The sequence below is a fragment of the Protopterus annectens genome, chromosome 7.part0 (assembly GCF_019279795.1).
Source record: "Protopterus annectens isolate FY-2018-M chromosome 7.part0, PAN1.0, whole genome shotgun sequence".
Classification (NCBI taxonomy): domain Eukaryota; kingdom Metazoa; phylum Chordata; order Ceratodontiformes; family Protopteridae; genus Protopterus; species Protopterus annectens.
In genome coordinates this window covers 1,662,991,801-1,663,015,292 of record NC_056739.1, presented here as the reverse complement: position 1 = coordinate 1,663,015,292, position 23,492 = coordinate 1,662,991,801, and the positions used below count along the sequence as shown (strand labels likewise).

Genomic DNA, 23,492 nt, shown 5'->3' with positions numbered 1-23,492 from the left:
TATGTATTTACTGTATATCATTAAATGGTTCTACTTTATAACATTGATTTACCGTAAGGTCCTTTCGCTTAACAGCAAGATGACAACATTTAAACTTCAAAAGAGCGAACTCATGGAATGGCGTATTTTGCCTCCGTGAAACTATTTGGCCACCACTGACAAAAAAAAAAAACGAAACAAATGAAACGCATCAAAGTGAGGGGTGAAACCCCCCCCTCACCCCACACATTTGGAGGGCTGTGCCCCCCATACCCCCTACTTAAATATTACAACTCCAAGATTGACCTACAGTGGAGAAAAGGGCAAAGGTCAGCAGTGGTGGCCAAGTGGTTAGTTTTTTGGAGGCAAAATTCACAATTCCGAGAATTCGCTCTTTTGAAGTTTAGAAGTTGTCGTCTCACTGTTAAGTAAGACAACGTTATGATAAATCAATGTTATAAAGGGGAACCCATTAAATTACTAGGTCAACCCGGGCCACATTCCTTTTACATTGGAGTCGTAACTAATCAAATTTAATATACAGCATGATTTCAACATCTGGATGATAAACGAGGAATTTTACAGTTGCAGTATCACCTTATCTAGACAAAAATTCCAAGTATTGTTACAGATAACACAGAACCTTGAGAGTTATAACACTTATATGTTAAACTACACCTAGTATGAAATGCAACATTGATTACTAACTACAGTCAGTAAGGCCTAATATTAGATAACACATATTCTTAATGTACACAACAAAACAGGGGATTTAGATATATCATTTAAGTCTAGTCTAAGCGTGAGCTCACTGGAATAATAAAGGCTTGACTGTTAAAAAAATCATTTGGGAAACTGTAGATGACTCTTTGACTTATAGTTTAGTGCATTTACTGGTGATAGTACACTGACAGCAACCAGGAAAATGACAACAACAAATACAGTATAATACAAAAATGAGCTTTGAGGAAAAGCTACAACACAGTGTGGTAAACAGGACTTGGTAAAAGAAATAACAACATAATGGAGAGAGAGAAATCAAACACACATTATATGAAAGGTTTTGTGCACATCCAAACGTAATGTAACTAATTATAATAATCTGATTCTCATACAAGACTTTAAAGTAAATAAGGTCCATAAACTATCAGAACTACACTGTAATAATCTTATAAAGGTAAAATAGTGTGCAAAATGTTCAGCTGGAAATTATGGTGAGCAAGAGTTTGTGCAGAAAATCAACAGGCAGACTGAACATAAAAAGTGCATGGCATCGATATGTATTCCCGCAAATAAGGATGATGTGAAATCACAGGAAATACATTTGCCTAGGATAGGTGACTTTTTTGTGATGTCTAAAATGAGACAGGATGTTGCAGTTCAGAGTTTCATCTGGAACATTCCACATGATAAGGAAAGCTGCTCTCTAAAAGCAGTCTGCTGCCACCTTCCATGGGATACTAATATAGTAACAAATAATACAGTTTATCTGATTCACTTCTGCTCACTGGTGGGTATTTTGGTACCAGGTGTTAAGACTAGAAAATTGCCTTCGTTATTTATGGTACAGCAGTTTACAGGCAGTGTGTATTTGAAGGTGAACTTGCTTTCAGCCTTGTATAGACTAGAATATCTAACACTCTGATATGTTATGATTATATTTAAGCATTAGAGACAGTATGCAGAATTTGCTAACCAATCTCAACTGAGAAAGAGAAAGAGTTAGAGAAAACTTTTCCTATGAATAGGTTTCAAAGGTGGAAACGAAACTGAAAGAAACATTGCGTAATGGGCTCTGATTTACAGATATTCCATAACTTGGTAAGATAATGTTAAAACGGTCACACTATAGTTGAGTTTCATGTGATGAATGATCATTTAAAATGTATGAATGGGTTTCTCAAAACAGCTACTCTCATGATTTAGGCTGTTGGGTACATGACCTGTTTTTGTGTGTTAGTGGGGGAGGGGTGAGGGTTGTTTAACAATATGTTACAGGATATAGAGAATGAGAGTCCTTTGAGCTCAACTGATTATTCACAGTGCCAGCAATGCTAATGATGTGCTATATTTTGTCTTTCCAGAGAATTTCTTCAAATTTAGGCCCTTATCTGTTATTGTTTTAAAAATATTTCAGTTAATTACAGATTTCAGCAATAATTTCCTGAAAGAATACAATGATTCTATGAAGCTCCTAATTCTGGAGCATAATTTCATTAATCTGGTCACTGACAACACCCATCCCAACCTAAGTAATGGTAATTTCTTTGATCGATATGCTGGTCGCTACCAGGTCACAGAAATACTACCCTTAATAATTACTGCTGCTCATTAAAAGTTCTAAAACCTCCAACTGCATTACAACATGACAGATGTAAGTCAGCATAAAATAAACTTGACAAGCTTTCCTTTGTTTGTAACACAGATTGTCCTGAATTCTGTCAATGCAGGACACTTCATCTGAGCTTAATTTTCTGCTGTTGGTACTGTAATTCTAGGATATACATTCTCCTTTAACAAACTAGAAGACAAGGTAGATAATCTAATTGACTGCCACAGAAATACCAGATCTTCTTCTCTGTGCCCTAGTCTTTAAGCATCAGTTTTGTAAGTAACATGACTTCTAGCAGGGACATGTACTATTAGAGAAAAGTGTTTTGATATGTATTTTTGTGATAATGAAAATGCTAATCTCTTTAGACATAAAACATTATCACTATCTTGTAATAGGACCTTCTTAGAAAGGAGTGATCATCAAGGTCAAATGCGTTATAATGTTGTCTCTACTTAGGAGGCCTTTACCTTTATTAAATATGGTAGAGTCAGAAAGGAACCACAAAGCAACATTACTGCTCTAATTGGTCTAAAATATTATTCCTAGTCAGACAGGAGGCACTTTTCCAGATATTATTGAGATCAAGGTACACTTGAGGTCAACTTTTGCCTATACTTAGATGTGTAGAAAAGGTCATAGATTTCAAATCTATCCATTGAAGTATTTTGCAAAAATATTTACTTTATATGTAATGACATTCTGGATATGCCAGCCATACTGATGATCAGGCATGATTTTAATGATGTGCAGGACACAGCCAGTGATGGGTGAAACCTTGGTGTCAGGTATATATCTTATGTTTCTAATGTGCTTGCAATCATCTCTGTGTAGTTAGAAATGGGAGAGGTGGAATGTGAAGAGAAGCATTTAGACTTTCTCTCCAGCACCACTAACGGGGAAGGATAGGGAGGTGGGGCAGACTGATGGTACCTTCTACACCAAATGTCCCCAACACCATGCTGAGTTGGGACTGTAGGCAGTGGTCCAAGGGGTTCAGTCCCCTTGGCAGATGAAATACATGCAGACAATGAGTTAAATGGGATGCATGATTTGCCTGTGCAGAGCTTGTGAAGTCCAGCAGTAGGTAATGTCACTGGTGTAAGTGTGCCCAAGCTGACACAATGGACAGAGGGAGTACTTTAGACTGTATGTCATGCATGATTGGCACAATGCCACTTGCATTACACTACTATAGCCTTGTTGTGGAACAGAAAACACTCAAGGACAGTTGCTTTGACTGGCAATAGGCACTTTGCTGTTTGAACACATTATTTTCTAAGACACACAAATTGAGAAACTGTGTGCAGATTCTGACATTTTTTTCTCAGACACAACAGATTATAGATATATTTAGAAAATCTTATGCAAAACAGTTTGGCTCCACAAAAGGGGTGATAAGTTGTCCGAGTGACATCCATGTAACTCCAGATACTGGAATCAAATTAGATTATATTGAAAATGAATTGTGCAAACTGGACCCAAACAAAGCACAGGGAGGAGACGGAATTAGTAACAATGACCTGAGAACACTTCAGCAAGAACTTACAGTACCATTATATCTATTATTCACTCGGTAATCTAAAAATGTGGAGAGTACTCAAGATTGGAGACATGAGCTTATTAAGTCTGTCTTTAAGGGAAAGGGGAGTAGGACTCATCCAGATTCATATAGACCCTTAAGTCTACTTTTATGTTGTGGAAAAATAACAGAGAAAGTAATATTAGATAAGTTAATGTCAAAACTCTATAGGTTGGGACTTGAAACCATATATCAGCATGCATATGTTGAAAACAGATCTATTACCACCTGTAACATGATGTTCTATAACAATATAACAGCAGCTATGAATACAAAATTGTGCTGTGATGTAATTTATATAGATTTAACTTCAGCATTTGACAGGGTCATATACAAAACACTGATCAATAAATGAGTACATCTAGGTATTGCTGTACTCTTGGTGAGATGGATAGCTGCATGGCTTACAAATAGGACATGGCAAGTTTCATACGGCCACTGGACAGGTGAAATCCTTGGTTAAAGTCAGGGTGTCCCACAGGACTGTGTCCTTGGCCCTTACTTGTTTAAATTGTATCTTTCAGACCTAACTTTTTCATCTGAGGTGTTCTACAGTCTATTTGCAGATTTCCTGAAACTGAGTAAACTGATTACATGTGTAAGTGATAAGGCATGTCTGCAAAATAACTTGACTAAATTGACCATTTGGGCACAGGAAAATAATATGCTGATAAATACATCAAAAACTAAGCATATGAGATTTGGGAAACATAAATTGAAAGGTGAATATTTAATACAGCACACAGTGATTTAAACTGTAGACTCATTTAAGGACCTGGGTAGATTCGGCTTTAAGTTTTTCTGATTATATCATCCAATTGGTTAATGATAATTATAGAACTATAGGTTGTATAAAAAGATTTATAAAGTCTAGGAAATCAAAAATAATGAAGTCATTGTTTGTTGTTTGTTACATTAGACACAGACTTGAGTATGGAATAACAATATCTGAACTTAAACAGCGCCTCTTACAGATATCTAAGAGGAGATCTTATTCAGGTATATAGAGAATAGAGGCAACTACCTCTGGGAATGTTTGTGGTTATCAAAAAGTACTAGAGAATCATCAGACAACCTCTGTAGAAGATTCTATAGGAATGAGAAGTGTACTAACTGGTTCTCTGACAGAGTAGCTGATGAATGGAACAGCTACTAAATTACATTAAAGCAAGTACTACATTAGATATTTTTAAGAACAGCCTGGACACTTATGGGAACAAGTGTTTTGATATATTGGCAAGCTAAAAGAGCATTAATGCCCGTGCTTGAAGTATTTGTATGTAGGATGTTAGCTTCTCTAGACCCTGTGATTGAGAAGAGGCACTGGAAGCAGCTGATTGTTAGGTGCAGTGAAGCAAAAAGCAGGGTTGGGAGGGTGGCCTAATGGTTAAGGTGTTTGCCTTGCAAACACAAGGTGCAGAGCTTGAGTCTCACAAGGGATAATTAGCTAGGCTTAAAATGGCTCGCAAGGGCAGTTAGCTTAGTACTAATCTATGAACCTAAGAAATATTTATGTCTTACTAAATGGATCAGAAAAATTAGAGAATTGTTGCAGTCTGTAGCATCACTGTGTCTTATCACAAATGCATTAACATTCTGTTTGTGAGAATAAGACAAAAAGGGCTATTGTTAGTGGTTACTGAAAACATTTTCATGGAAAAACTCCCTAAACACTCATTGCTAATTTAAGCATGCCACTATTTATCCATGCATTTTATTTGGTATTTTGTATCAGATTATATCAGATTTTGGTGTACCCGTTAAAGAGTTTGATTTCAACATTTTAGACCATGCTTTGGGAATAAAGTTTGTAACAGTATCTCGTAAGACAGATGTAGGCAGCCCGTTTTTGATGTACTGTTTGCTATCTGGGTTTTATGAAATACTCTATAATGCCATATCATTCAGAACCATGTACTGTCATTTCATACAATTAAATTACATCTAAAAGTCCATTTCAGTTGTGACCCTGTGTTGACATTCTCCTTTGACTCTGTAACTAGTATAATGTGGTGGAACAGAAAAGAAGATTTAAAAGTTTGAAAAAGTCTCTAAATGATTAACACAATTTAAAGTATAGAATTATCTTACTACAGAACTGTATCTGTCTCACAAACATGGATTACACTCAGAAAATTGCTGAAAAAGCCATTTGCAGATGAACAATAATTGTTCCTTCTTTTATCCTCATTGAAGAAACAGCACAGTGTTAACCAAACGGTGTTCATAGCATAGTTACAAATTTAAAGTTAAAATGTACAAAGAATATTTTTTTCTTGATCATTTTTAGATAGACAGAACTATGCAAGTCAATTAATTCATGTCGTTTGGAACCATTATGGATCTTTCATCAATGATAGTGCAATTTAATTATAAAATGGTTGGTGCTGTAAAGATAACAGAGGGTACTGAGCGATAAGGAATATATTCCACCATTCAACATTCTTCATTTTGGGTTATGAATTATATTATTCAATTGATTTTATTAAGTGGTATAACATGTTGTAACCATATATGCTGTTATAACCATATATGCTAAAATTGTTTAAGGATAAATTATCACATGTTTAAAAGATGGATGTGCATTCATATGCAGTTAAAAATATGCTTTTAATTTGGTTCACTGCTTTCAGATCAGTAACTGCTGAATATGTTCAGATCTGGTTCTAAATATATTCTTTTTAAATTAACAAATATCAGACTGATGACTGTGTAATGCATTAACAATCAGCATGCATGCATACTTTATTGCCATATCAGCTGCCCACAAACTTGAAAACAAATGAATGCATATTATGTCATTAGCTGAGGCAGACAGGTGCCTCAGTTAACATGAAGGACACATGAGAATATGAACCCTTCATGACCTTCAGTGGCAATTCTGTCATTGCATTTTGTAGTGCAGGATGATATACTGCATCCAAGGGTTCTTTTAAGATTGTAAGCTGTTTGAACCATTTAGGGTGATTGCCAGCTATAAAGTGTTTATAGCTGTATGCAGGAAATATGTGGGATGATCTTCGCTGTTTGAAGCCTTATCCACCACTGGTTAATGATGGCATAATTCTGTAACTTATACTGTATTTCTGTGTCTAAAACTGAAACTCCTCAGTTGAAGTTAAGTGTAGATTCTGAATAGGATATCTATATAGAGTCTGACATAAAATGTAGTACCCTTTTTTTAATTCTGAGAGGCTTCTCTGTCCTAAGAGAATTGTCTTTTTGGAGAATATGTTTTTTTTTTTTTTTTTTTTTAATTAAATGGTGCATAGTTCTAGTTCATACACCTCAAACTCAGGAAGAGAAAATCAAGGACAAAGGTTGTGAAAAGTTAGAGACATTTACTTAAAATCAGGGACATGTCATTAATATGCATGTTCATATCAGTGCAGTTAGTACTTCCAGTAGCAACCACATAAAGATGAAAAGATGAATGTTAACATAAATTGCTTTATTAACAACATCTGTAACCTTCTACCTGCCCCAGTACTACCTGTACTACCTGTACTGCAACCGCGCCAAAGACATAGTATAAAACTAGCTTCTGTAACCACAGCGCTATATTACCATATTAATTCATCTACACACGTTAATGCAACACACTCGTGTCTTTCGGCTTTTCTCGGTTAGGGGTCGCCACAGCGGAACTCCAGTCCGCTAATGATTGGCAGTAGATTTTTACGTGCTGAGTTGCCAGCCCTGACTCACAACCTTCAACGAAGGTACGCCCATTCATGCATGTCTCCAGACAGAAGACACTCTAACTGAGAATCGAACGGGACAATGTCTTACTGTCAGGCGACAGCACTACTGCAGCACCACCACCGCAGTTTTTGTTAATGCAACACACTGAATAATACAAAAAGCACTACAACATTTTCTGCTTATTCACTGTCCAATATCAACACCTCACCATTAATCACTTTTATTGAAAAATCGCATCCTTAACCCATAATCTGTTACTGGTCTCTATACTAATCTTAATAGTCACTAACAAATGTTAAACACTATAACTTAATGATTCCCATGGAAAGCAGTAAACCCCTGTCTACTACTTTCAACTACAAAACAAGATGAATAACCTTTAGCAATGACCAACAGAAAATATAAATGACAATTTACTATTGAAAATCAGTCAGCTGTACTACATCAAGCCCATCTAAGTACATAAAGCCAGCTTTCCTTGTGATGATAAAACTTTGTGTACAGCTTTTTACAGTCATTCACATACACACACACACACACACACACACACACACACACACACACACACACACACACACGTATGTATATATATATATATATATATATATATATATATATATATATATATATATATATATTTTTAGCATTTCAGGGAACAACCAAATGCTCAGATCATGCAGTGTAGATCTTAAAAGATCAAAACATACTTAATCAAAAACACTTTAAAATGTTTTATGCAGGGAACAATACACCCTGCATCCCCCACAACCACTACCACCGATACATATATATATATATATATATATATATATATATATATATATATATATATACCAGCAGTTTGGCTTTGTTAAGGGCAGATCATGTCTCCTAAACCTGGTGGACTTCTTTGAGACAGTTACCAAGGCTATAGATGAGGGAAAGGTGGTACACACAGCCTACCTAGACCTCTCTAAGGCCTTTGACACCATTCCCCATTCTGGTATTATAGACAAGCTCACCAGCCTGAACATAAACCCCCACGTTACAAGATGGGTTGCCAACTGGCTCATGGACAGAACCTACATGGTGAGAGTTGCGGGAGCTAGGTCCGTCTCTAAACCAGTTACAAGTGGTGTTCCCCAGGGCTCAATCCTAGGGCCCCTCCTGTTCGGCATATACTTCACAAAGGTACAGGCAAACACACGAGGACTATGGCTGACCAAGTTCGCAGACTACTGCAAACTAGTGGCTATAATTGACTCTCCGGCTGACACAGACATCCTCCAAGAGACGGATACCTGGTGTCAAAATCATGGCCTCAAGCTAAATGCCAAAAAGTGCATAGTCATCCCCTTTGGAAAAAACAAATTACCCACAAACTACCACATAGGTGGTAGTCCCATAAATACGGAAGACGTAATAAGGGATCTGGGGACCCAAGTAGATAGTAATCTCACCTTTGAAAATCATATTGCCAAAGTGGTTAGACAATCCTTCTACGTGGCCCACCTAATCACAAAAGGTTTTGCATCAAGATCAAAAGAGGTCGTTGTGCCCCTCTACTCATCACTCATCACTCATCAGACCCATCTTAGAGTACAACGCCCCATTTGGGATGTACGTTACAAGACACCTGCAACAGCTGGAAAGACAACAGAAGTACCTCACCAAGAGGATCAATGGCCTCAAAAAGATGCCCTATGTAGCTCGACTGAAGAAACTCCAGTTGTACTCAGTTGCATACCGCCTACTCAGAGGTGATCTCTGCCTGACATACGAAGCCATGTCCAACCCATAATTGCTGGACATGCTCCACCTAAAGAAAACCTTATCCCCTGGAGCCACACGCTCTAGGGATCTAAACCTCACCACAACAATAAATAGGACATGCTGGAGGGATAGATTCCTGTCCCAGAGACTTCCCATGCTTTGGAACAAGATCCCAATCTACATTAGGCAGAGCTCCTCGCTAACACTCTTCAAAAGAAACCTTGATGAGTGGATGAGAAACAGAAAGTTTACCTTGGGGATCACTTCAGTGGCTCTGCTAGACAGAGGCACAGGGAACTAATCTAAGGGGGTGGCGAAAGCCAACACATTCTGGCTAGGCTTATAAATGTCTTCTGTCAGATAGCCTAGTACCCACCTATGAACCTACATATATATATATATCTATACATATATCTATCTGTCTATATCTATATATATATATATATATATATATATATATATATATATATATATATATATATGGGTCCCCTTCAGTTGATCGAACTTTTAAAAGTTCGAAGCTCATATGCCTGAGACCATATGAGTGAACTTTTAAAAGTTCAAATGGACTGAATGGAGATCCTCGTACAGTATGGAATGGGAAGATTTCCCTTTTCTGCAATGTAGTGCAATCTTGGAGTTGGTATATTTATCTAGCGGGGGATGTGGGTAGCGGGGGATTTGGGGGGGCACAGCCCCCCACATGGGCGGTATAGACGGGCTTGCCCCCCTGCTACAAATGTTTAGTTTTGTTTTGTTTTTTGTTTGTTTTTTTGTTTTATTTCAGTGTTCAAACTTTTAAACGTTCGATTTTAATGGTCCCGGCCATATGAGCTTCGAACATTTAAAAGTTAGATCTACTGAAGTAGATCCATACATATATATATATATATATATATATATATATATATATATATATATATAAACACACACACACACACCCACACACACATCAGCTTTTGATTGCACAACAGTGTGTAAATGGCAAATTTCCACTCCCTGACATGCCACAGCCAGCATTTGTCAAACGTTTGAGATATCACTTTTAATAAGCTGGCAAAAAAATTTCAACATTCTGACTGTTTGATAAAATAAATACCTCTGTCTGTCTGTCTGTCGGTCTATCTATCTATCTGTCCATCTATCTATCTAGCTAGCTAGCTAGCTCTGTCTATGTATCTCTATCTATCTATCTAGGGTTGGTAGGGTGGCCTAATGGTTAAGGTGTTTGCCTTGCAAGCACAAAGTGCATGGTTTGAGTCTCACAAAGGATAATTGGCTAAGCTTAAAATGGCTCACAAGGGCAGATAGCTTAGTACTAATCTATGAACCTATGAGTTACCTACACTTGGTTGAAAGTACACCATGTCAAAATACACACAATAGTTATCCAGTTATCTTGCTTTAGCTACACAGTATCACTATTAAAATATGTATTACATATTTTAGTATAGCCTTAAGATGCATTTAATAATGAATGTTTAACTTGTTTTATTTAGGATTGTTGCTTGATATATTTTAACATAGCAGCCATTTAAATTAATGAACTAATATTATGGGTCTATATCATAATTGCAAAAGACGGAAACCACAAATACAAAAACGACACATAATGAGCGAACTACCAGAAGAGCGAACCACCAGAACAGTGAAAGTCAAAACATTGAATGGACATGTTCGGCCAGCAGGGCGATTCTGGGGATAAGCGTATATAACCTTTCCCCACTGTAGTGCGATCTCGGAGTTGGTATATTTAAGTAGGGGGGTGTGGGGGTGCAGCCCCCCCACATGGGGTGGTGCAGGTGGGCTTGTCCCCCTGCAAAAGTGTGTTTTGTTATTGTTTTTTGTAGTTAGTTTAGGTATACTTACATGGAGCTGTTGGTTAGGGAAATCTGTTTGATGTTGTGGTTTTCGCTGATTAGGTGATTTGCTCGGCTTACCTTTAAAAAGGCAATTCACGTTTGGGCGAACAGCAATTGTTTGAAAGGCTGTTTGCAAAGTTTGCAAACGCTGAACAAAAAAAAGTTTGAATGTGCAATGAGCGAATGCATAGTGACGTTCACTCATTGCACATTCGACATTGTGGGGCGGATTGTATTATAGTCGGGTTCGGAAAATGGTCCCTTTCCCCATTGTAGTGCGATCTCGGAGTTAGAATAATAAAGTAGTGGAGTGTGGAGGGCACAGGGGGGCTTTCCCCCTGTGTTTTACACTTCTTTTTGCAAATCTGCTTTTCGATTTGCTGTTTTTCGAACGTTAAGGACTATCGCCGTTTTCACTTTTGTGGTTACGAGTCGCTCATATGAGCATTCGTACCACTTTGATTCTGCTTTATAAAGGTAAACCGGTTCGCTCATCTGGTAGTTCAGTCCTTTTGTGTCGACATTTTCGTATTTGCGGTTTTCGTCTTTCGCGATTATAATATAGACCCGATATTATGTCTATCTATATTATCTTTATTTGAGTGATTAGTACTTGTAGGAAATATGTCAGTATACACTTACCTTTTCAAAAATCAATATTTTGGCCATATGCTATATTTAATGTTCTTTGCTTTGTGTGTGTACATATATATATATATATATATATATATATATATATATATAGATATATATATATATAGATATATATAGATATGTATATGTACACACACACACACACACACACACACACACACACACACACACACACACACACACACACACACACACACACACACACACACACACACACACACACACACACACACACACACACACACACACACACACACACACACACACACACACACACACACATACATGCTATCACTGTTCAACCCCTCTTACCTGTATCAGCATTTCATGCCATTGACATATCCACTATTCAGCCATCATGATTAAATCACATTCCTGTGGTTATCGCACAAATATGTGTTCAGTAAAATGCGAGGGAACAATATATTTAGGCAAGGTGGAGGGAATTATGAACACTTCCAAATACCAGTCACTTTTGGCCCAAAACCTTCAGGCATCTGCTTGAAAGCTGAAGATGAAGTGGAATTTCACCTTTCAACATGACAATGACCCCAAGCATAGATCTAAATTAACATAAGAATGGCTTCACCAGAAGATAATTAAAGTTTTGGAATGACCAGGCCAGAGCCCAGACCTAAATCCAATAGTAAATCTGAGGGGTGACCTGAAAAGGGCTGTGCACAAGAGATGCCCTCACAATCTGACAAATTTGTAATGCTTTTGCAAGGAAGAGTGGGCAAATATTGCCAAGTCAAGATGTGCCATGCTGCTAGGCTCCTACCCAAGAAGACTGAATGTTGTAATTAAATCAAATGGTGCTTCAACAAAGTGTTAGTTTAAGGGTGTGCACACTTATGCAACCAGCATATTGTACATTTTTTATTTTTTATATTTTTTCCCCTAACAGATTTGTTTGTTTTCCAATTGAATTGCACATGTTATAGGTCACATTAAAGGTAGGAAAAGTTTTGAAATGATTTATTGTGGTCTCATTTTTATATCACAAAAACCTGGCATTTTAACAGAGGTGTGTACACTTTTTTATATTTATGTACCCATATACTGAAAAGCCAAAATGATGGATGACCACTGATCAAACATAACTGGTTGATCAGAACTAGTAAAAAAAACCCTACAGTATTACGTAAAAATAAGTAATTTATGAATGTATTACAGCAGCAACAATCATACCTAGAATGTACAGAGTTCTGCTAGAAAGACAGCAGTAATGCCCTACAGTTTCTCTGTAGTTTTGGAAGACTGCAGTACTGAAAAGTAGTGCTTATTAAACATTAAACATTACATTTAAGGAATATGTGTTCTGTCACAGAGTACAGTTTCCTCAGTGTCATTCATAAGATCATAGGATCATAAGAGATTTCTATGCCATTGACCTGGAGGTCATTTCAAACCTAGCTGTTTCATCCCAATGTAATACAATAGAAATGTTAATTAATACTCAAGATTGCATTTTCTAGTAACTACCCATACGGTTCCCTATCCACTCATAAATGTTCCTTTTGAACAGTGTCCAACAGGTGCTATTTTCCACATGAATACATAGCCTATTCCAAAGCTTCTAGGCATGGCTGAAGTTGTTGTCCTGTACTGTGCATGATTTTTATTAATCAATGAATAAATTATACTGCCCAGATGAAGGAGACCACTCAGACACTAAATTAAGTTTACTGCTTTCATTCTATTTAATAAATACAGTCAGAAATTCTTCAGAACATATAAATTGCAAAACTGCAACTGTTTAAAAATTCTATCAAATGGTTATGTGATGCATAGTTGACCTGTCCCCATTCAAAACTTAACTTACTTGTTTTATTACATCCTATCAAAAAAGGCAAGTGTTGAAAATGCAAACTAGAATAGTTCAACCAATCACAATACAAGACTAGTCTGTCTCATCCTATTAAAATCAACATTTATTAAAAATAAGGAGTGTAACATTAGCTTCTTTGCTTCAAAGTTTGACCAATCAAATTCATGAGCTAAACTTCTTTGTTGTCAAACAACCAATGATCTAAAAGCCTGTGTGAACCCAGCAAATCAATATACTTTCTAAAATAGAATTCATTTATGTCTATATATATATATATATATATATATATATATATATATATATATATATATATATCAAAGTTTTTGTGCAGGCAAAAAACATTTGATAGTAATGTAGTCACTTAACACTGAATATTTGTCTGCATTTACTCATATTTGGCAATATGACTCACAGCCTCTAGTTTGTCTTAAAATCTCCCATGAACAGATTCATGCTGACAGCTTCGATGACACTAAAGTAATTTTTTTTTGAAAAAGTTACATGTATCTTGTGTCATTGAAGCTGTCAGCCCGACATCCATCCCATCATCCCTTTTCTGTTTGCGAAAAATGTAAACTCTTGTGAATCAGGAGTCTGTATAGTGACTGTTGGATGATGGACTAAGCACAGTTTATTTTTAAAAAGAAGGATAATCTACACAAATGGAGACACTTGATAGATAAGGTTCAGATGTGCCACATTCAGTTTTCACTGGAGACTTAGAAAACAATGGGCCACTTACAAAACTAGCTCTAAATTCTAGGCACTGCCCAGGAACATCTGCAGCTGTAATATAAATATAGCTGCAGAATAGAGATCAATATTTAGTTATATCAATAGATAGATTTGATAGCTTGCTGCACTGACAGATAAATATCATACCAGCTAAGGAACACAGTGCTTCAGGTAACTTCAGTTAGTAAAGTTACAAAAGTATCAGGTTTCATAGCCTCCTGCTTTATGGAAAAAGATAAGCAAATGCTGCATAGTAGTGTACGTCTATATAATATAACAATGTAATAAGAACTTGTTACATGAATGTAGGTTATTCTCATAAGGAAATAATGTATGTTAAGAAGAGCTTCTCCATGTGCAGAACTGTGTATTACATGAGAATCCTTAATGTTATACAACACTGCACAGAAACACAACTGCACTGGAGTAGGGAGAGAAAATGGTTTGAGCAGTAAAGTTTTCTGGTAAGTAATGCAGACAATAATCAAAAGGCTTGACTACACGAATACCAACATATTCAAAGTATTTGTCAGTAGAGACTTGTACTGCAAGGGTAAGAAATCAATGAAGTCCCTACAGCACTAGCAGTACAGACCCACATTTTTATAAAGAGAAAATATTGACAACATTATGGAATGGAAATGTGGTGAACAAGTAAATTTTTTGTGTGATAATTAAAAGACAATGGGCAGGAATTGTAGGCTCACGTGCTTATGAATATAGTATTTTGCAGGGGGTAAAAGCAATAATAAGACTATGAGGTTTAGGGGTGTAATGAGCTGCCCGATTTTAAAAATTTCTAGTAGAATACTCTGTCTGAAATTCTGGGGGACCACATGGTTGTAACTAAGGAAGTGTATGTCTGTGAATATTGGAAGGGGGGGATAGGGTGATGATATTTTGTCCACTAGTAAAGTGACTATGTCCTCTGGGTCTTAGTATGGAATATTATTTACTACAATTAGCTCTGCACAGAGTTGTGCATTGTTTCTGACATTTTTAACATAATTAGAGGAGGCTTAGTGGTTATCCTTTGCTTGGGTGGCAGTTTTTATCTCATATCTGCCTTTGATTCATTTGATCAAGGTCTAGCATTCCTTGTTTAGTTTAACATGAGCCTGCTTTACATCTTGATAGGTTTATTTATGTGTGCATTTTTTCTTTTATTATGTTTAGAGTCTGTTTTGTTTATATTAGGGTTCCACTACGGAGGTAATTTTTTGAATGTGGTGTTGTATTTATTTCTGAAGGGGAAAGATGCATCTATGCAGTTATTTACATCTGCATAAAACTTGTCAGTGAAGGACTCCACATAAGCAGTGGAGAAATTAGAATGGAAGGCCTTTTGAATTTTAATTTACCCAGGTCATCACTCATTTTTGGAATATTTGCCTTCACGCAGCTTCTGATATATTGCAAGATGCTTCAGTCTTCAATCTTATGGTGAATGTGATTAACTGGTGGTCTGATATGACAGGAGAGAAAGTTACAACTGGTCATGAACAAAGTTGCTCCATATTTCTAAGGACAAAATCCAAAATCTCATGACCAGTGGTGGGGATGCAGACTAACTGTTTCATGCAGTTTTTTTTTTGCTGAAGTCCAGAAATCTCTGGGCATACATGCTTGAGGATGTGTAAGTCTTCCATTTAATGCAAGGGTAGTTGAAGTCTCCTAGGAGAATGGTGTATGGTTTAAAACACAGGGACTCTATACTAGTTATGTAGGAGGCATGGGACATGGGGGCATAAAGGGGGTCCTGTACTTAGCTCAGATGGAATAAGGTGTTTTGTTAATAGTAAGCTGGACATAGAGGAGTTTCATGTCATTATCTTCTCTAACAAGTCTGAAGTGCTTTTTTCAGTACTATGGAGATACCACTGCCTCTAGTGCCTTTGTCTAATGTGGTGTGCCTGAATGTGTCATGGAGTACTTTCAATGGTCTTGAACCATGTCTGAGTGATGATGCATAAAGCAATGCTTTCCAGGCTAAGGAGTGCTTGTAGGGAGTGGAGGTTTTAGTTATGTCTCATTGCATGAGCAACATTTTGGTAACTAATGTAGTCTCTGCTGAACCATTGACTCATTTACAGATTAGACCTGTGGCCAAAATCACCACCAATATTTGGACAATTTATAGTGCAGCAAGTCAGCATAAGTACCTCTGATGGTGGAAAAAAACAGGAAGATCCCAAAAAGACATAAACATGGGAAAAACATGCAATCTCCAGCCAGATAGCATCCAAAGACCAGGATCAAACTTTAGGTCATGACACTCGGAAGCTTCACAATTCATATCTATTTCAGTATGGTACATGGCTGACAATTCAGCTACTTTCAAGCCATATGTTCTTGTTTCCTTTGCAATGGTGTTTCTTCCCAGGAATCTGAGAAATGTCACAGTTAAACTGACTGAAAACATTAGGCTGGGTACACTGAGTGGTAATTTTTTTATATGCAGTTTTTATAATAAAGTGGATTAGCAATCGTAGAAAATGTTCTGCTAAAGTGTTTGACAAGGCTGGTAGTCACATTAGCTGTACGTTTTTGTTTTCCATATTCTTTTACACCTTCCTCTTGAGCAATGTTATTTACTGATTCTGTTTCTTTTTTTATTTTTATGTTTTTTAATATATCATCTCTTTAATTTTAAAGTATTTAATTTGTGTCTTCCATGTATTTGTACAGACTTTCAGGGGTATTTTAGTTTCTTCCCACTTTTCAAAGACATAGAAGTAGTACTGCCCATACATGTGTATGCATCATATATGCCCACAAGCACAAATTGTGTATGTGTGTGTGTATGTGTGTGTGGGGGGGGGGCATGTGTATGTGTGAGCATTTGTGTGTGTCAAGTCATAGGCTGGCATCCCATGCAAACTTGGTTCTCTGACTTACACTTGTTGCTTGCAGAAAGAGGTCATGGTTACCTTTTAGTTTTGAACCGGACAAAGCTGTTTTTGAATCTGAATTAAAAAAAGCCAGTTCTTATTTCACAGTCTGGCATAAATGTGCAGACAGCTGTGATATCATCTAATAATGCTTTACAGCAACCTGATCTGTCCTTCTAAAGATGTTTGAAGTCTACTGTTTCAACATCACTGTTTAGTTATTTGGCTTTTTCATTTTTCTGACTATTTTTTTAAACAGAAATTTATCTTCTTTTCTTGTCTTCCTAATGTATTTCTAGCAGTTAATTGCATTTTTCTTGCTCTTTTACAATATGTATTACATAATTTGTATACAGATTCTTTCTATTAGTTCATAAAATATTGTTAATTACACTGATCATTAAATTAATTGACATGTTTCTTTACAGTTCTCAAATTTATAATCCAACTATGTATATCTGATGACTGCCATTGGGCCATATTTTCTGTCATTTTGAATTTTTTTCCTTGGCAAGAAGGCACTTGAGAATAAGAAAATGTTCACTTGTTTCCATCTCTGAATTACGTTTCAAATAAGGGTATGCTTTCATCATTAACTCTGTAGTAGAAATGTCCTCCTACAAAGAACTTGTGAAATAACTGCAGTGCATTTCCCAGTTAAACTTGTTGTAATTATATTTAATTATTTGTAAACTACGTTGTATGTATTTCACAGATTCCCTCCCCTAAAACTGAATAAAGCCTGTTATGTAAATTTAGATAGATTTTGTGTTAATGTTTTACATCTTAATTCTCTTCTTAACTGGCTTCACGTTTCATGCGCTATAGTTAAAATTCCCTGTAAAGTTATTCTTTTGCAGTAATGTAATGTTAACAGTAATTATAGTGAGTAAAACACTGGCCCTGCAATCAGGGAAATCACAGAGTCTGAGTAAAGTGAATTATCCTGAAATTCTAGGGGATGTAAGCAGAATAGTATATATTAAGTGTATTAGAAGGGGTGTTTAGTAGACTTAAAATGAGTGTTTAATGATTTGATAGGTAGATCTGATGAAGGAGAATGAGAGAGATAAAGAGAAATAGAGAGAGAGACTTGATTTTCTCTGAAATGGCTCTTATTTTACCAAATCTTCTGTTTCCCTTACCTTCATTTTCCCACCTTCCTTATACAAGGGTACCAATGTTACCATTTTCTAGTAGCGTGGCACTTGTGCAGTGGCCAGTGATCTGGTGAATATCTCTTTCGGGGATCAACTAGCACAGATGGCAAGATTTCTGAGGACCCTGGGGTCAATCCATCAGTAATCTATGGCTTCCCTTACATATTTGTCTGTTGTACTCTCTATCATTGCATTCTATAGTACATCCCACAAAATGGCCCCCCCTTTATTTAATGTGGTGAAGTATTCCTTCAGTGGCAAAGCTTTTCCCCTGCTTTGTGTGATCTCTGTCCTGTCATTGGTTAGCCTAGATAATTCTGCCTCTCCCTTAATTTTCCCTGTTATGTTACTAAGAACACATTTGCTCTCTCCTTTTGATCCCTTCTTCAAACTCTCTTTAATATAGTGCATTGTGATGGCTGTTCCTCTCCTGATTTCAGTTACTTCTCGCTCTCTCTCTCTCTGTTTCATTCAGCTCATGACCTCATAGTTTGCTCATAGAAGATTCAGATGCCCAGTGAGTACAGGCCTCTTCCTCCTGCCTCAGTCCTTTATCCTGTCCTGTAGTCTCTTCTTTTTTTATTCTCTCCCCAGTCTTCCATCCACCTCTGTTGACATGTATTAAGTCACTATACTGTCAAAATCTGCTTTTTTTTCTCTGCCATAACCACAAAGGTGATTATGCACTGTTATCACCCTGCCTTCTGCCTTACGCTGCTTAGAAGGTTAGTTTTGTTCTCTTCGCTGACTTCATATTTGATACCCTCCCTTAAAGTCTCCTCACTGACTTATTCCTGTACCTCCTCTAGACTAACACCTCCCTGCCCCACTCGTACTTCTCTGATGCCAGCATTGGTTGCCATAAGTTAGTGCATCACTTGCAGACCTCCTTGTTCCTTGTAGCTTTGTACCTCCCACATCACTCCATGGAAACCCATTGCATTACAGTGTGTCATCCTAACTTCTTCTCTCTGAGTATTTACCATTCTTCTGCTTCTCTCATACCTCATCCCCTTCTCCATCTTAGTTTAAAGGACTGATCTTTCAGTGTGCCTTTGCAGTCTAGGTCTTAGTGACACAGTATCTTCTGGGATAAGATAGTGCCTTTTGGTGTCATAGGGCTTCACTGTCTACCAGGCATCCTTCCATCTTCCTACCGATCCAAAGACCTTCACCCTTGTCCATTGTGACAGCAAGATTATAATCCTTAATCCTGTCTTTATTAAGTTTGCTTATACAGTTATCATTTCAGTTAATGCTGACCCCAACCACTTACCTGTACCCATCTGGCAGATATCTGCTTTGTCTCTGCTGGCTGCTTTTCTCTGTGTCCTGCATCTGCCTAATGCCTTTACAGTCATTCCTATATCTTTCTTGTACTATTCATGCATGCTTTCCCCATTTTTATGTTAATTTTCAATCTTTCCATCTTTTCTGCCTAAGTGTCCCTTCATCCTGACAATTACCCTCTTCCTCTCTCTTTTTGATATCGGTTCCTTCTTGGCCAGTTTGGTTTTGCCTCCTTGTCTATCTGTTACAAGGTACAACCAGGACACTTGGAAGTATATCTCTTCTTCCAGAATGTAGCTCAACCCTAAGCTCAAGATAGTTAATTTTTATGGAGAACATAGGCCACTACTGAAAAAAACACACTTTAAAGACATGCTTAAAAAAAAAGTCAATTTAGTCAGCCTGTCATTCTTAAGGGGAAATAAAGATATTTAACATGTTCTATAACTTAATAAATTGAAAGTTTTCAAATATGCCAAGGCTTTTTTGTTTTAAATTCAAGAATATCTCATTGTTCAAATTAAATAAATGTTCCCCTCCCCCTAAAAAGAGAGAGGATGTTGTGGCATATATGTCATGTACTTGGCTACAGACTTATTATCTTGTCCTGGTTTCTGCACTTTTCTCTTTATCTCAGTCTCCTTCTCAGTGTTATGTCTTTCCAAGCTGCTTCTTTAACTTTTTGTCTTTCACAGAGCCATAACAAGTGCAGGTCAGAGGTAGTGGTGGGCCCAGATAAAAACTGTTAGGGGTCATGATTGGCCAGTGCCAGTGGGGCAGAACTGCAGCACCAGCATTCATTTATGAAGCCACTTGGATATTGGGACTTCATACATGAATGCTGATTCTGTATTCGCATTTGTGGTAAAGCTCAGTGTGTGCTAATAACTGTAGCTAGGTGCTTGTTACATTTGTAGTAAGCAGATTGCAATAGTTACAAGGGTACAAAACACATAGGTTGTTGTATATATCTTTCTATCCAACCATCCATCCATCCATCTTTTTGTTTATCATCTGTTTATTTTATCCTCCAGTCAAAGAAGGCCTTTTTTATTGATTTTTTTCTTTTTTTGGTTTTCAACTTTTGTTTGAGGTGGTGACAGTCTGACAAACTGTTCTGGGTACCAGATAAACTAACTAAGGTACTGGTCTTTCACCTTACTTTATGCCACACCACTTGACTGCACTTCCCTGATATCCTCTGCCCAATTCCTCTCACCTCCTGCCTTATAACCTATTTCCATTTCACACATTGTATCCTAGTGCCCTTGCCAATAGATCCAGTTATTGGAGAAGTAGTTATCACTCCTGGTAAATAATCTATACTGAGGATAATAAGCTATTTCCTTTTACCAGCAGTGTTTTTAACAGAGAGTGGAGTGGAGACATAGATGACAGATGTGTACATATAGACAATATGATTTTCACCTTGCTCATACAAAATATCTAGATGAGAAAAATCAGAAGATCTCATAAATCATTTGTTCATATAGACCAGGATATTAACTTCAGAGAACTTTTAAATTATATCATATTCTACCCAAGAGATGTACATTTCTTGTGAGAGTTTCGTAATGGCATTCTGTTTGCAGGTCACAGTTCCTTAATAACCTGTCCTAGAAATCTGTTGCTTGTGTTACAAGTTATTAATAACATACTTCAAAAAAATTACACAAAATAACATTGCTTTTATAGGTGATCTGGAACAGTTTATTAACAGTGTAAACAAATACAAAGCATTGAACTAAGAATATGCATGGACTGTAGAGTCCAGTCAAAATAAAGCAGTTTCAAAAGGAGTACCTAACAAATTGATGCTGGTTTTCCTAGATGCTCTACTAAGTTTTCTTTCTGTCATCTTTATATGTCTGTTTCTTGCTGTTATGGATACCTGTGTTTCACATAGCACAGAGAGGATGTAGTAATTAAGCAATAATCCATGACTCTGCGTGGGTATATCAGGATTTACCCACTGTTGGTTTAGTTTGGTCAAGAAGACAAAGCCTGAGTGATTAAACAATGCCAGCTGTAGGTAAATCCTGATATACATGCAAACAGGAGTGGATTATTGCTATAATACAATGAGATTATCTAAGAAATAGGGTCTTTGCATACTGGCACTGTAGTCCTCCTCCATGTTCTTCCTTGTTTACTGATGTACTGCTCGTGCGTATGGGAGTTATTTAGTATTTTTTGCATCTGAGATGTATATACCCTTGTTTATTTTATTTATTTTATTTACTTATTTAGTATTTACATGCTTTGATAACCTGTTTGTAACTGGGCTTGAGAACTATTTTCACTGGTGACCCAGGAACACTGGTTAAGTGATGTGCTCAATTATACAGTAGGCTAATGGTATCAGTGGGAATCAGTCCTAGGACTACAGAATAAAACTTGTTAGCATCTTGTAACCTTAATCCCATGTGCTAACTACCAGATTGATAATTTAGTACAGCTTTTTTCCACCTGATAGATGACTAATGTTTCATAATGTCCATATTACAAGTACTAAAAGGCCTGCTTGACTCTACATTGGTTCATTCTTTTTAGTATAATGCTAATAATAGTCTTCTTGTTGCCCACAGTGGTGAAGTGATTAGCATTGCCACCTCACAGCAAGAGTTTCTATGGTTCAGCTCTTCGCTGGTGTGCATTCTGTGTGGAGTCTGCATGCCCTCCCTGTGGTTAAGTGAGTTTTAAAGGCATGCAGTAGGTGTGTGTGTGTGTGTGTGTGTGTGTGTGTGTGTGTGTGTGTGTGTGTGTGTGTGTGTGTGTGTGTGTGTGTGTGTGTGTGTGTGTGTGTGTGTGTGTGTGTGTGTGCACACCTATTGTGAAGGTTAGGCACCAGGCTGGCAGCTCAACACCATAAAAACCCCATTGCCAATCAATCTGCGGACTGGTGATCAGCTGTAGTGACCCCTAACAAGAGAAGCTGAAAGGCATTGCTTTTGATAATAATAATGCACTTCAGAAGGCTTCAATGTCCACACATGTTGATGTAAAAAAGGTAATTGTGTCCAATTCATGCAACATTATAGCCTTCAGTATGAGATATTTGGGTGACTAAAATTCTAAAATTGAATAAAGCACCTTAAAAAAGTTTCAGTTTCAGTGTAATCATTATAGCTGATCATTACAGCTCTCTGATATTTCTTATTGTATAATGTCTAGCTCTTTATCTTTAAGATACACTTTTTGGTTGGTTATATCTCAAGGTTGTTTGTGTTGTTGTATTATAACATATTTATTTACTTCCAGCATTTGCTTTGTTGGCTTTTAATATCTGCAGGCTATTTGTGATGTGGTATTATAGCATCATATTTATTTTGCTTAATTTATTTATATATTTTGTAATTTATGGTGTCCTAATGGATAAAGGTCAGTTTTCCATGTAGGTCTGGTGAAAAAACATCTGCACTAGCAGAAAACACAGAATTATGTCAGGAGTATATAGCACAACCAACAGTGATACAGGTTGTCCTTTGCTAACACTATGTAGAACATGCAGACAAGGTTCAGGAAGATAGTCATAGTGTCAATAATACACAGTGCAGGCAACAAAATTAAGTAAGTACTCATAACAAGACAGATAGCCATAGCTACAGTGGTTGCATACTTTAAATCAGGAGGCTGGGATAAGGGAAAGAAAATAACATTAGTTCTCAATTATAAATGAAAAGATCCTGGAGTTATGTAAAACAGGATGGCAACAGCTT

At 36.9% G+C, this 23,492-nt stretch overlaps 1 protein-coding gene across 1 annotated transcript in view; it reads left to right on the top strand.

Annotated features, from left to right (window-relative positions):
- The window catches only part of CACNA2D2 (calcium voltage-gated channel auxiliary subunit alpha2delta 2), a 5,241,953-nt gene that overhangs the window by 4,353,484 nt on the left and 864,977 nt on the right, over nucleotides 1–23,492 (top strand). The gene's annotated exons all lie outside the window — the stretch shown is intronic.